The sequence below is a fragment of the Primulina huaijiensis genome, chromosome 7, assembly GCF_012295235.1.
Source record: "Primulina huaijiensis isolate GDHJ02 chromosome 7, ASM1229523v2, whole genome shotgun sequence".
Taxonomy (NCBI): Eukaryota; Viridiplantae; Streptophyta; class Magnoliopsida; order Lamiales; family Gesneriaceae; genus Primulina; species Primulina huaijiensis.
Window position 1 is genome coordinate 10,109,267 of NC_133312.1, and position 13,775 is coordinate 10,123,041.

The following is a 13,775-nucleotide window of genomic DNA, read 5'->3' on the forward strand; positions in this document are numbered from 1 at the left end:
GGCAAATAGGGATACTACTGTCAAGGAGCTAATCACTTTGCGCATGCTAGATGGGGCTTCGGTCCATGAGCATGGCCTAAAGATGATTGGGCTTGTGGATAAGCTTGTTGGCCTGGATCTTATGTTGCCATCGGATTTGACAACTGACGTGTTGCTCTTGTCACTGTCGAGCTCATTTGATCCTTTTGTGGTAAACTTTAACATGAACAAGCTAGAGCCTACCCTTGAGGAGTTGGTGAATATGCTTGCGACGTTTGAATCCACTATCAAGAAAGAGAAGTCAGTTCTTTATGTAGGTTCTTCATCTGGTACGAAGACTGATCCACATGGGAAGGGAAAGAAGCGTTCTTTCCAACGTCCCAAGATGAATGTGCCCTTGAAGAGGCAAGCTCCGAATCCCGTTGTGGCAGCCACATCAGTAAAGGCTGACAAGACTGTTGATGTTTGTCATCACTGCAAGAAGCCTGGACATTGGAGGCGTAACTGCAGAGAATATCTTGCCCACAAGGTTTTTTCTGGAAACGGTATGTTCTATATCGAAGTAAATATTTCAATTAACTCTACTTCTTGGGTATTAGATACCGGCTGTGGCTCACGTCTCTGTAATGAGTTGCAGGTGATGGGAAAAAGTAGGAGACTAAGGGAAGGTGACACCTTCTTGAGGCTGGGCAATGGAGCCATAATTGCTGCCAAGGCTATTGGAGATGTTTACTTGATTTTGAACAATGATTTTAAGTTAGTTTTAAGAGATGTTTTGTTTGTACCTGATTTGGTCAAAAACATTATTTCCATTTCTATGCTTGATAAAGATGGATATTCTTGTTTATTTAGAAAATGTATTTGCAACATTTACAAGAATGAATGTTTGATTGGTACTGGAGAACTTGAAAACGATTTCTATAACTTAAAATTGAAAGATATTTCACTAAACAATGTCCAAGCGATAACAACAACAAACAAACGAAAACAAGATACTCTAAATTCGGCACAATTATGGCATGCTCGATTAGGACATATTTCCCTAAGAAGGATGAACAAGTTAGTGGGAGTGGGCATGTTTGATATGTCTTATATTAATGATCTCACGACTTGTGAATCCTGTCTAAAAGGAAAGATGACAAAAATTCCCTTTAAGGGCCATGTGGAGCGAGCCAAAGGGTTATTGGATTTGATCCATACCGATGTGTGCGGTCCGCTTAGCATCACCACTAAGCATGAACATGCCTACTTCATCACCTTTACCGATGACTTTTCGAGGTATGGGTATGTGTATTTGATGAAATACAAGTCTGAAGTCTTTGAAAGGTTCAAAGAATTCAAAAGTGAAGTAGAGAAACAGTTGGGACGAAGCATCAAGACATTTTGATCGGATCAAGGTGGTGAGTACTTGAGTGCAGAGTTCCAAGAGTATCTTAGGGAGAATGGGATTCTCTCGCAGTGGACTCCACCCGCTACACCACAGTTGAATGGTGTTTCGGAGCGTCGTAATCGGACTTTGATGGACATGGTTCGGTCTATGATGGGGTTCACGGAGTTGCCGCTATCTTTTTGGGGATATGCGCTTGAGACAGCGGCACTGTTGTTGAACAATGTTCATTCAAAGGCAGTTGATAAGGCACCATATGAGATATGGATGGGTAAGCCTCCCAAATATTCTTATCTTAGAATATGGGGGTGCCCTGCTTGTGTGAAGCAGGTAGTGGGAGATAAATTGGATAGTCGATCCATTTTATGTTACTTTGTCGGATATCCAAGGAATTCAGTTGGATATTATTTTCTATTATCCCCGAGAAACAAAGGTGTTTGTTTCTAGGAATGCAACCTTTTTGGAAAAGGAAATTCTATTGGATAGAAAAAGGGAGATGATAGAACTCGAAGAGGTTTGAGAGACATCCGCAATTATAGAACCCACACCCAAAGAGCCAAGAGAGGAGATACAAGCTCCTAGAAGATCCGAGAGAGTCTCGAGACCACCTATGAGGTATGGTCTGGTTCTTGAAGAGGGCCATGCTGAGCCTAACCATGGATGTGATCCAAGGACCTTCAAGGAAGCGTTATCTGATGCCGATTCATCCAAATGGCTTGAAGCTATGGAATCTGAGATGAATTCCATGCATTCGAACCAAGTTTGGAATTTTGTGGATCCACCTGAGGGAACTGTTCCCATAGGGTGTAAATGGATTTACAAAAAAAAACTTGGGGCGGATGGGAAGGTATTGACCTTCAAGGCGCAATTGGTAGCAAAAAGATATACTGAAAGACAAGGAGTTGACTTTGAGGAAACCATTTCTCAAGTTGCAATGTTCAAGTCTATAAGGATATTGCTAGCCATAGCTGCATGGTATGACTATGAGATATGGTAGATGGATGTAAAGACAGCCTTTCTTAATGGGGATATTAAGGAAGAGATTCACATGTCTCAACCTGAAGGGTTTACATCTATCAAAAGTGAGCATATGGTATGCAAACTTCATATATCTATTTAGGGCCTAAAGCAGGCATCTAGGAGTTGGAACCTCAGATTCGACAGTACAATCAAAGAGTTTGGTTTTACTAAGAATCCTGATAAACCCTGTGTGTATAAGAAGGTTAGTGGGAGTGCTGTGACATTCCTGGTGCTTTATGTTGATGACATTCTACTAATTGGGAATGATGTAGGGATGTTGCAATCAACTAAAGTATGATTAGCCAGCAAGTTCTCGATGCAGGACTTGGGTGAAGCATCTTTTGTATAGGAAATATAGATCTATAAAGATAGATCAAGAAGATTGCTTGGTCTCACCCAGTCCACCACTACAAGAAATTTTATTTTCAACGACATTCATTTTTCCCTTTAACAACGGTTTTAACGAAAACCGTTGTCTTCGTTAATTTTTTTTTGTCAAAGACAACGGTTTTTAAAAAACCGTTGTCTTTTATGGGTGAACGACAATAGTTTTAGAAAACCGTCGTCAATGGGCGTGCTATTTGGTTAAAAACCGTTGTCTTTGTGCTGTTTTTTTATTTTATAAGACAACGGTTTTTTTTAAAACCGTTGTCCTTTATGGGTTACAACAACGATTTTTATACCGTTGTCTATGAGCGGGTTTTTTAGTAGCTACAACAACGGTTCTTAATACCGTTGTCTATGAGCGCGTTTTTATGTAGCTAAGACAACGGTGTTAAAAACCGTTGTGTTAAAACCGTTGTCTTTTTTGGGTTACGACAACGGTTTTTATACCGTTGTCGATGAGCAGATTTTTTCGTAGCTAGGACAACGGTTCTTAATACTGTTGTCTATGAGCGCATTTTTATGATGCTAAGACAACCGTGTTAAAAACCGTTGTTTATTAACGTCATTGAAAGACAACAATTTTTTTAGCAGCTACCACAACATTTTTATAAACCGTTGTCTAATGTACAAATTTAGGGCCTAAGACAACGGTTTGAATAAACCGTTGTCGTATTACTAAAAAAAACTTTTAGAGCAACACTCTAACTCCTTTAACAACAGTGTTTAAAAAACTATTGTTAAAAAAACCAAAATCCCTACTAATTCCCCACACTTATATAATTGCATAACACACACTCACCTTATAATTAAAGTCTCGAACACACACACACACACCCCAAACCCACTCCCGTCGCCCTCCTTTCTCCCAGCCGAATCAAAACCGCCGCCCGTCCGTTCTCCGTCACCGAGGACTGGCGAAGGTAGCCCATGTCCGGTCGACCTTGATTGCAACGGAAATCTGTAGTTTTGAGCAAGGCAAGGTCGTGAATCTTAGTCCTATTCTGCGCGCGATTTGTCATCCGTTTGGGTAAGAATTTCACTCGATTATTTGGGGCATTTGAGGTTGTTTGAGATGTATTATAGTAGTTTTAAGTAGCTGCTGGATCTGGCACTGGATAAGAATAGGGCGAAGAGTGTGAAGGTGTCGTGCGCTTCTAGGCTCTTCTCAATTCAGTGCTGATGCTTGATTTTATTATCAATTATGTTCCTCATTGAAAGTTTTGAATGGTTGGGAATCTGTGTGTGATTTTCCTTTTACTTCTTAAAGTAAAGTTAGAACAAATCTTGTTATTGGTACACCTTATTTTATTTGTATTTGTTGCTTGTCATTGAAAGAAAATGATTTGTATTTGAAGCAGAAATGATTAATGTAGTTCTTTTGTGTAATGTAGATTAGATGCAGAGCGTGTTTGTGTGAAATGTGAACTACTTCCAGCGCCTTTAGGTGTATTCTGATCTGGGAAGTTCGCAGGAGTCTTACTAGCCTACTTTGGGTAAGGAGTAACTACTTGAATTCAACCATTAACCAACTTATATCATTTAAATATAAAGTTTAAAACAATTTTTGGTGTTTGTAACAAAATTCTCTTTATGTATACATGTGTTTGTATATATATATTGAAAAGATAGTCTATCAATAAAAGATTTTTTAATATTATTTCAAATTGTTTTGAAGGGGTTGGGCTTATTGTTAGCTGAGTAGTTGTACCAAGTATGGACAAAGAATGGATGTCAAAAGATAGGCTATCACATGAATTTGATGTTGGAGTTGAGTCTTTCTTGCAGTTTGCGCTAAAAAATGCTATCCATCCTGATGTAATACCTTGTCCATGTGCAAGATGTGGTAATCTATGGAAGAAAAATGTTGAAACTATCAGTGCACATTTGTATTGTAATGGTATGGATTTGACATATCATACATGGATATGGCATGGGGAAAGATCTACGAAAGGGAACTCAATGAATGATAATGATCGAGTAGGACAAGATGAACACAAATCATTTAGTGAGGAACCTATATATATGGTGCATTGTGTATATGAAAGTTATGCTCAGAATCCAAGCCAATTCAATAAGCTACTTGAAGACGCAGATAAACCTTTATATCCTGGATGTGCAAAATTCACAAAGTTATCTGCAGTTGTGAAATTATTTAACTTGAAGGCAAAATATAGTTGGAGTGATAAAAGTTTCATTGATCTACTTATTTTGTTTGGAGAAATGCTTCCAGATCACAATGAATTGCCTTCATCTCTGTATGATGCAAAGAAAAGCTTACGCGCATTAGGGATGGACTATGTGAAAATTCATGCTTGTCCTAATGATTGTATCTTATACGGAAAGAGTACGAAGAATTTGCAAATTTCCCTACTTGCGGGACGTCAAGGTGGAAGTTGGGCAACAAATCGAAGGTAAAGGAAGGAATTCCTACAAAGGTCTTGTGGTATTTCCCGCCTATTCCAAGATTTCAAAGAATGTTTCGGAATAAGGCGATATCCAAGGAGTTAACTTGGCATGCTGATAAAAAAATTCGTGATGGATACTTCGTCATCCAGCTGATTCGTCCTCTTGGAAATTAGTTGATCGCATGTGGCCAGATTTTTCTTATGAGCCAAGAAATCTTAGATTGGCTATATCAGCAGACGGGATAAATCCTCATAGTTTGATGAGTTCAGCATACAGTTGTTGTGTAATGCCCGAGATGTAATTACTGTAATCAGAAGTGGATTACTTAACAGTATTGAGATGGTAGGAGCTCGAGTGGGGTAGCCGGGCGTCGGTACACCAAAAGACTACTCTTGTGTACAGAACCTGTGGCGCCCGAGCGGTAGAAAATGATTTATTCTATTTTTTCCAAGATCGATCTGAGATCTGGATACCATCAGTTGAGAGTCAGAGATTCTGATATCTCAAAGACAGTGTTCAGAACCAGGTATGAACATTATGAGTTTATTGTCATGTCGTTTGGTTTGACCAATGCTCCAGCTGTTTTTATGGGTCTGATGAACCGTGTGTTTCAGAAATACCTTGATGATTTCGTGATTATTTTTATCGGTGATATTTTGATTTATTCGAAGAATATGAGTGATCATGCTGAGCATCTGAGAATTGTGTTGAGAACATTGAGAACTGAGAAGTTATATGCAAAACTGTCAAAATGTGAATTCTGGTTGAGACAGGTTGTATTTCTGGGTCACATCATATCCGGAGATGGTATATCAATTGATCCCAGTAAGGTTGAGGCTGTGATCAGTTGGCCGAGACAGACATCAGTGCCAGAGATTCGCAGTTTTATGGGTTTGGCAGGATATTACCGTCGGTTTATTAAAGATTTCTCGAGCATTGCCAAACCGATTACTCAGTTAACTCAGAAGAATGCTCCGTTTGTGTGGTCAGAAGACTGTGAGTCCAGTTTTCTAGAATTGAAGAAAAGGTTGATCAGTGCACCGATACTGACTATCCCCTCAGGTACTGGTGGATTTGTTGTTTATTGTGATGCTTCTCACAGAGGATTGGGATGTATTTTAATTCAGCGGGGACATGTCATTGCCTATGCTTCGCGACAGTTGAAGCCACATGAAACTTGCTATCCAATTCATGATCTTGAATTGGCGGCTATTGTATTTGCTTTGAAGATATGGCGACATTACCCCTACGGTGAGAAGTTTGAGATTTATTCTGATCACAAGAGTTTGAAGTATCTATTTTCACAGTCAGAGCTGAATATGAGACAGCGAAGATGGCTTGATTTATTGAAAGACTTTGATTGTGAAATCAAATATTATCCTGGAAAATCCAATGCAGCAGCTGATGCACTGAGTCGAAAGGTATGCTCTTTATCCTTATCGACCATAGGTGTTTCCAATTTGATAGAAGATTGCTGTTTGTCTGGATTGATATTTGAGACAGATCATAGACCATTGAGATTATATGCTGTTCAAATCGAACCAGAGCTGATTTTGAAGATTAAAGCGGCTCAGAAAGTTGATCAGAATGTATAGAACTCGATGTCGATGGTCAGAGCAGGGCATCGATCAGAATATCAGGTACGTGAGGATGTACTGTATGTGAATAATAGATTGGTTGTGCCAGATGTTTCAGAGTTGAGACAACAGATATTGTCAGAGGCATATTGTAGTCGATTCAGTATTCATCCTGGTGGCAGAAAGATGTATAATGACTTGAAAAGACAGTTCTGGTGGAAACAAATGAAAGCTGATATTGCAAAGTGTGTATCCAGATGTCTGAATTGCCAACAGGTAAAAGCTGAAAGAAAGAAATCCGGAGGATTGTTACAGAGTTTGTCTATTCCTGAATGGAAATGGGATCACATTTCCATGGATTTTGTGACGCAATTACCGCGTTCTTCCCGAGGTTGTGATGCGATTTGGGTCGTAATAGACCGATTAATCAAATCCGCATGTTTTATTCCATACAAGATGACGTATCGACATGATCAGATGGCTGAGATCTATGTCAGAGAAGTGGTCAGATTGCACGGAGTGCCGAAGTCGATCGTATCAGACCGTGATCCTCGGTTTACTTCGCACTTTTGGCAGAGTTTACAGCAGGCTCTTGGTACGAAGTTGCATCTAAGTACCGTATATCATCCACAGACTGACGGACAGTCAGAGCAGACTATTCAGACACTGGAAGATATGCTGAGAGCTGTAATTCTTGACTTTAGCACTAGTTGGCAAGATTAATTGCCACTTTGTGAGTTTTCGTACAACAACAGCTATCAGACGAGTATTGAGATGGCACCGTTTTAAGCGTTGTACGGAAAGAAATGCAGATCCCCTCTGTATTGGGACGATATCTCTGAGGTACCTGAGATTGGACCTGACATGATCAGAGATATGACCGAAAAAGTGAAGCTGATTCAGAAGAAAATGAAGGCAGCTCAAGACAGACAAACCAGATATGCCAATGTCCGACGACGACCGTTGGTATTTGAGGCTGAAGACCGAGTATTCTTGAAGATTTCAACTTTCAGAGGAGTTGTCAGATTTGGCAAGAAAGGAAAATTGTCTCCACGATATATTGGGCCGTACGAGATTCTCGAGAAGATAGGAGATCGTGCCTATCGACTCGCATTACCGCCTTCTCTATCTGGAATACATGATGTCTTTCATGTATCTATGTTGCGGAAGTATATTTCTGATGCTTCACATATTATTCAGTCAAATGAGGCCGAGCTTGACGAGACACTGAGTTACTTTGAAAAGCCAATACAAATTCTCGATCGTAAAGAAAAGCAGCTCAGAACGAAGACTATTCCACTTGTGAAAGTTCAGTGGAGTCGTCATGGCATCGAAGACGCTACCTGGGAGACTGAGTCAGATATGAGGCAGAGATTCCCAGAGTTATTTCGATGATGTGAGTTTCCTATTTAGCTTCTGTTATACATTTCTTCCTAATATGATTTGATTGTCTGTGATTTCGGGGACGAAATCAGCTCTTAGGGGGGGGGGGGAGAAATGTAATGCCCGAGATGTAATTACTGTAATCAGAAGTGGATTACTTAACAGTATTGAGATGATAGGAGCTCGAGTGGGGTAGCCGGGCGTCGGTACACCAAAAGACTACTCTTGTGTACAGAACCTGTGGCGTCTGAGCGGTAGAAAATGACCGCCCGAGCGCCAATGTATTACAAAAGAAAAAGTTAGACAGAACGTCTGGCACCCGAGCGGCAGAAACTTACCGCCCGAGCGCCAGAGTAGAACAAATTTAGAGCTCGGACAGAACCTTCCGCGCCCGAGCGGTATTTTTTGACCGCCCGAGCGCCGACTGAAATTCAAGGAATTGTACCACGTTTCTTCAAGCATGCAAGTATAATATATATAACATTTCTTCTTCAGAATTCAGTAGGAAGAAAGAAGGAAACGGGATGTTTACAGATGCTTCGAGCTTTTCATCATAGATTTGTGCTTTTGCAAGATTCGATTATCCGAATTTTAATCCGAGTACAGTTCTGAGATCCTCGTGACAAGAGCTTCAATTGGACGTAAGTTTTCTTATGTTTTGGTATGATTTGAAAATATGCTATGGAAGGAATCTTGATATGATCGATATTATGTGTTCTGGATATACTGATCAGTATATAATTGAAGTCAGATCGAAGAACAAATTATTTATACAATTGTTATGATTTTTCAGCTTTTGAATTGAGATTATTCAAATTTCTGAGATTATTGATTGTATTGACTATTGGTTATGATTTGTAATTGATATCTGTTGTTGTCTGAATTGACGGGGATATCAATATTGTACAGTTATGCTGTCGCTATTGAATTAGATTGAGTATTGATCAGAACAGATCTGCGTTGAATTGAATATTGATATTATGCCTATTCGATATGTCATTTCAGATTGATATTGACAGCTTTGAATTTGAGACTGCGACAGAGCCAGAAATCGACGAAAGAAAGGTATAAATCAATATTAACCGGGAGATTGACTTAAGTCAGATTGGACTTGAGTTTCCCTAAAGCACATACTTGTCTGTTAATGGTTTCATACCTTTATATTATTTGAATGAATATGCTTAGTCTATTGATTTATAGAAAAGCAGAGAATAGCAGATATCTATTGAGTGAGAGTTGCTGACAGAGGTGCCAGATTATGACAGAGTGATCATTGGCCCATTGCACAATGTCAGAATAGGCATTGGCGGATATGCCAAGTCTATGGTGGATATGCCAAGACAATGGATATTTGATTTATATCGATGTTTCCTAGGAATGGATCGATTCCTATCGCGGAAATTCGGTATATTATAATATCCAGGAACCGGGATCCCTAGATTAGAAATGAGTCGAGTCTGAGATGACGAGTCAAAGAGTTTTATCTGTATTCACTATGTGTCAAAAATTATGATTTATGTTTTGTGATACATGGTTTATGCTTTTGTATATGATTTTATGCATTGCATATATACATTGTTTATACTGGGATTTTATTCTCACCGGAATTATCCGGCTGTTGTTGTGTTTGTATGTGTGCATGACAACAGGTAGGACAGGATCAGGGTCAAGAAGAGGATGAGAGAAAGGGCAAGTTAGCGTGGTGATCCGGATCAGAAGTAGTTAGGTTTCAGTACTTGATATATAGTAGTTGAACCCTAGTGTCGTTTTTTGTATGCTGTACAACACTTGTACTTTTATACTGATGTGTATACTAGACTGATTCCATTATGTTCCGTATTTTATAAAAAAAATTTTAGATCCTGTTTATCTTAATTGATTGAATTATGCCTAAAGAATGATTAAGAAATGAATGAGCGTCCGGGTCCCCACTTGTTGCCCTGTTTTAATGATCACATACAATCTTTCACCATAGTTATGTATGAAGAGAAAATTTGTGATGCTCACTTTGTTGATATCTGGTCCTAGACAACCGGGTAATTGCAACTTCGAATTTTTCTCTAATTTTTGATGATTTGTGTGCCGTGAACTTTGCTAGTGGGGGAGAGTTTGAAGGATTTGGGGTACTGAATCTGAATGTGGCATGGGGGTTTTTGTGCGGGGAAAGGTTCGTTTAGCCTTTAAATATTAATTTAAACCTGAAACATCTTCTATTCGTTTTTTTAAATCGTGCTAGAAAATTTTTTTTTCCAAACCTCACTAAATCGGCCGAGATGCATAATCACATGCATAAAATATTTTGGAGCCATTTTAAAATAAAACAACCAACTATATATTTGAGAAATACAGCCCATACTATAATATCTCAAAAACCTCTCAAAACATAAATAAAAAGTTGTAAAAATATCTTTAATATAACTTAAAATCATAAATCATAATTAATGCGGAAAACTAGCGTCGGTCCTCGGGTTATGTGCACCTTTCGTCCAGCAAAGTCAACCATCAAGACCTCTTTTAACATATTAATAATCAACAGCACCTGCATCAATCACACCTAGTGAGTCTAAAGACTCAACACACCATAATCTTGATAACAAGTACTACTTATACAGATCACATACAACAGTGAAAAATATTTTTACTTAAAATATCGTTTTCATGAAGATGCAGAAACTTTAAACAAAAACATTTTCCATAAACTTTTCATAAACATTTTCTTAAACGTATTCATGTCATCCTCAACATATTCATATTCATATTCATATTATCATCAACATATACGTATTCTTTTTTCCTTTTCATTGAATTCAGATCGTTAATTGTGACTTTCGTGTTCATCTACGTCTACGTCTACGTGTTTGGCGATGGATCCATCTACATGTAACCACAGTACTGGGCGGCGGGAACACCAGCAACACTCTCACCGGTCAACTGGGCCTTGGCCTTACGTATTAACATATCATCATATACATATACATATCCGTATCCAAGGAAACACGATCGTCGGGCTCCCACTAGGACCATAACCCTCACGAAATTTCCAACATACCATCGTATTAGTCACAATTACTTCACTTCCTCCAACGTTTCATATTATCATCACTTTATAAAAATCATGCATTTAATATCCTTTTTTTAAAAAAAAACAAGCATGCAACATATCCTTTAACGTTATTGTTTCCTCATAAAAATCCATTAACATTTTAAAAGAAACCTTTCAACATATAAAAATCCATAAATCTTTTAAATAAACATTTCAACATCATACACAATTAAAATATGCATTTAAATCTTAAACATTTAAAATAAACATTTGAACATATTAAATCGTAACCTTATAAAATAACATCTAGACATAATAAATCGTAAACATTTCAAATCCATTTCATAAAAATTCATAAACATTTAAAATAACCATTTCATAAACATTAGAGGCCCGTATTTCGTATTTGAAAATTTGCGGAAAAATTTAAAATTTTCTCTTTAAATAAATAAAATGCCTCATTCATAAAATATACTGATAAAAAGATCCAATGTTTAAAGTAGCAGCGGAAGTAAATAATGTTTTCAGAATAACAACATAAAATAATTCAACAAAATAAAAAACTGAGTTTGGAATAAAAATAGTAAGTGCTGAAAATGAGGTCCTCGGGTTCCTACTACTGCCGACCCAAGAGTACTCACTGGTCCCCGCAATCGGTCCCGACCTCATCAGTACCTACAACAATCAAGTCTAGTGAGTCTAAAGACTCAGCATGCATATATCGTGAAATAAAAAGTAAATATATAATAAAATCGCATGCAACTTAAAAATATCGTGTCGTAACGTAAACGTGGAAATCGTGTCATGATTAATTATAAATACGTGCATAACTGAAAATCGTACGTAAAATGTTTGCTCGATAGAGCCCTGTCATAAAATAGCATATCATAGTTTTCTGTTGAGAATATGTTCTACGCGAGTGGCCCATAACGTAAGTAACATAACATAACATTAATCGTCTGATCAGACTAAACCACAGTATACTGGGCGGTGGAGATCATCACAGCCCTTGGACTGGATATCTGTACCCATACATGAACATGAACCGGTCGTAGGTCATCGGGTGAGGTAATAATCCCATAAGCTGCAATCCCACGTGAGGTGGCCACAAGCAATATCGCGTATATCTCAAAAAAATAAACTTTTATATTTTATGCACTTAATATAATTAAATATCCTGTTTTATTTTACCGAATGGGTTGGATCATTCTCAGGCTCGCTGCGACCTAATTCTAACATGAAAATATGCAAATGATTTTTTTTTTGTTGAAAATAACTTAGTCATTGAACCCAAACACGGGGCCAACTAGACCAACAACTTAATTTCTAACCATGACTCCGTACCAACCCGAACCAACATCGAACCATCGTTTAGTCATGGTCAAAATACGCCTAACATGATGAAATGACGCTTCTAAAAATTGAAACTCACGAATTTGGTGAATGGAGGCCAAAACATGAAACGCCCTTTCGAGAGTCACTTTGGCACATTGCACTGTAAATTCTCGTACGACCTCTGAACTTAACCAAATCACAAACGGCCAAAAACATGACCTTTCTAACTCATTGAGGTATTGTCCAGTTCAAGGCCATAGGCTAAAAGCCAACCAAGAACTCGAAACACACCTCTGAACCGAAGGCACAGTTGCTGTCAAGAAAATTACAACAGCAGCTGTTGCGCTTCCTTGCTTCGTTTTCAAGACTATTGGCCATTGAGGCTTGAACCACCAACCAAAGCCTCTTACCAACATCCTAAGGTGTGGCTTGAACCATGGCTAAGGGCCCTAGGCCAGCCACAATCCAAGCAGCCACCCAAACCATCACCACGCTTCACCCGAGAATGCATACTGCACGCGTGGGGTATTGCGATTGTTTTGCTGTCATGGATCATTCCAGTGGTCATTTGATTGACCATGGCATGATCTAGACATCATGAGGTATTGTGTGAACCATGGCTAAGGGCTAAAAAGCCAACCAAGATCCACCCCAACCTCGAAACCGAAACTACACATGCAGGAAAAGAAAAAGGAATCGAAGGGGGCTGTCGTGTGTTGTTTTGTTTAAAACCGATGGGACCATGAACCAAGCCATGAAAGGTCATCTAGGTCATGTCGTAGACATGCTAGGGAAAGGTTCTAAGCATGGCTACATCCCCTAGGGCAGCCAAGATCAGAACACTTGCCTTAGACAGAAAAACATGCAAATCGAGACACCCTATGACAGTTTGAAGAGTTGCTGTAAAAACGTGTTGCGGGGGGGGGGGGGGGGGGGGGGGGGGGGGGAGTGAAACCAACGGACTATCACCTCTCTAGTACACCCTATATTGTGTCTAAAAGCAGCCTTGAAAGCCTGGGCGCGAGCCAACCCCTGAAATCATCAAAAACAACAAAACCGTGAAGGCACAATGGAAGAGGCGAAAATCTGCACTATGTTTTTCGAAAATGTCTTGACATAAATTCGGTTTTGCTTCATGATTCATGCACATATGATCTTTTAAAATAATAATATGACTTGATTGAAGAGAAAAGAATGGTATAAACATGCCTGAATTTTGTTTAAGAAAGAAAACGAACACTACGACGAACACGGCGCG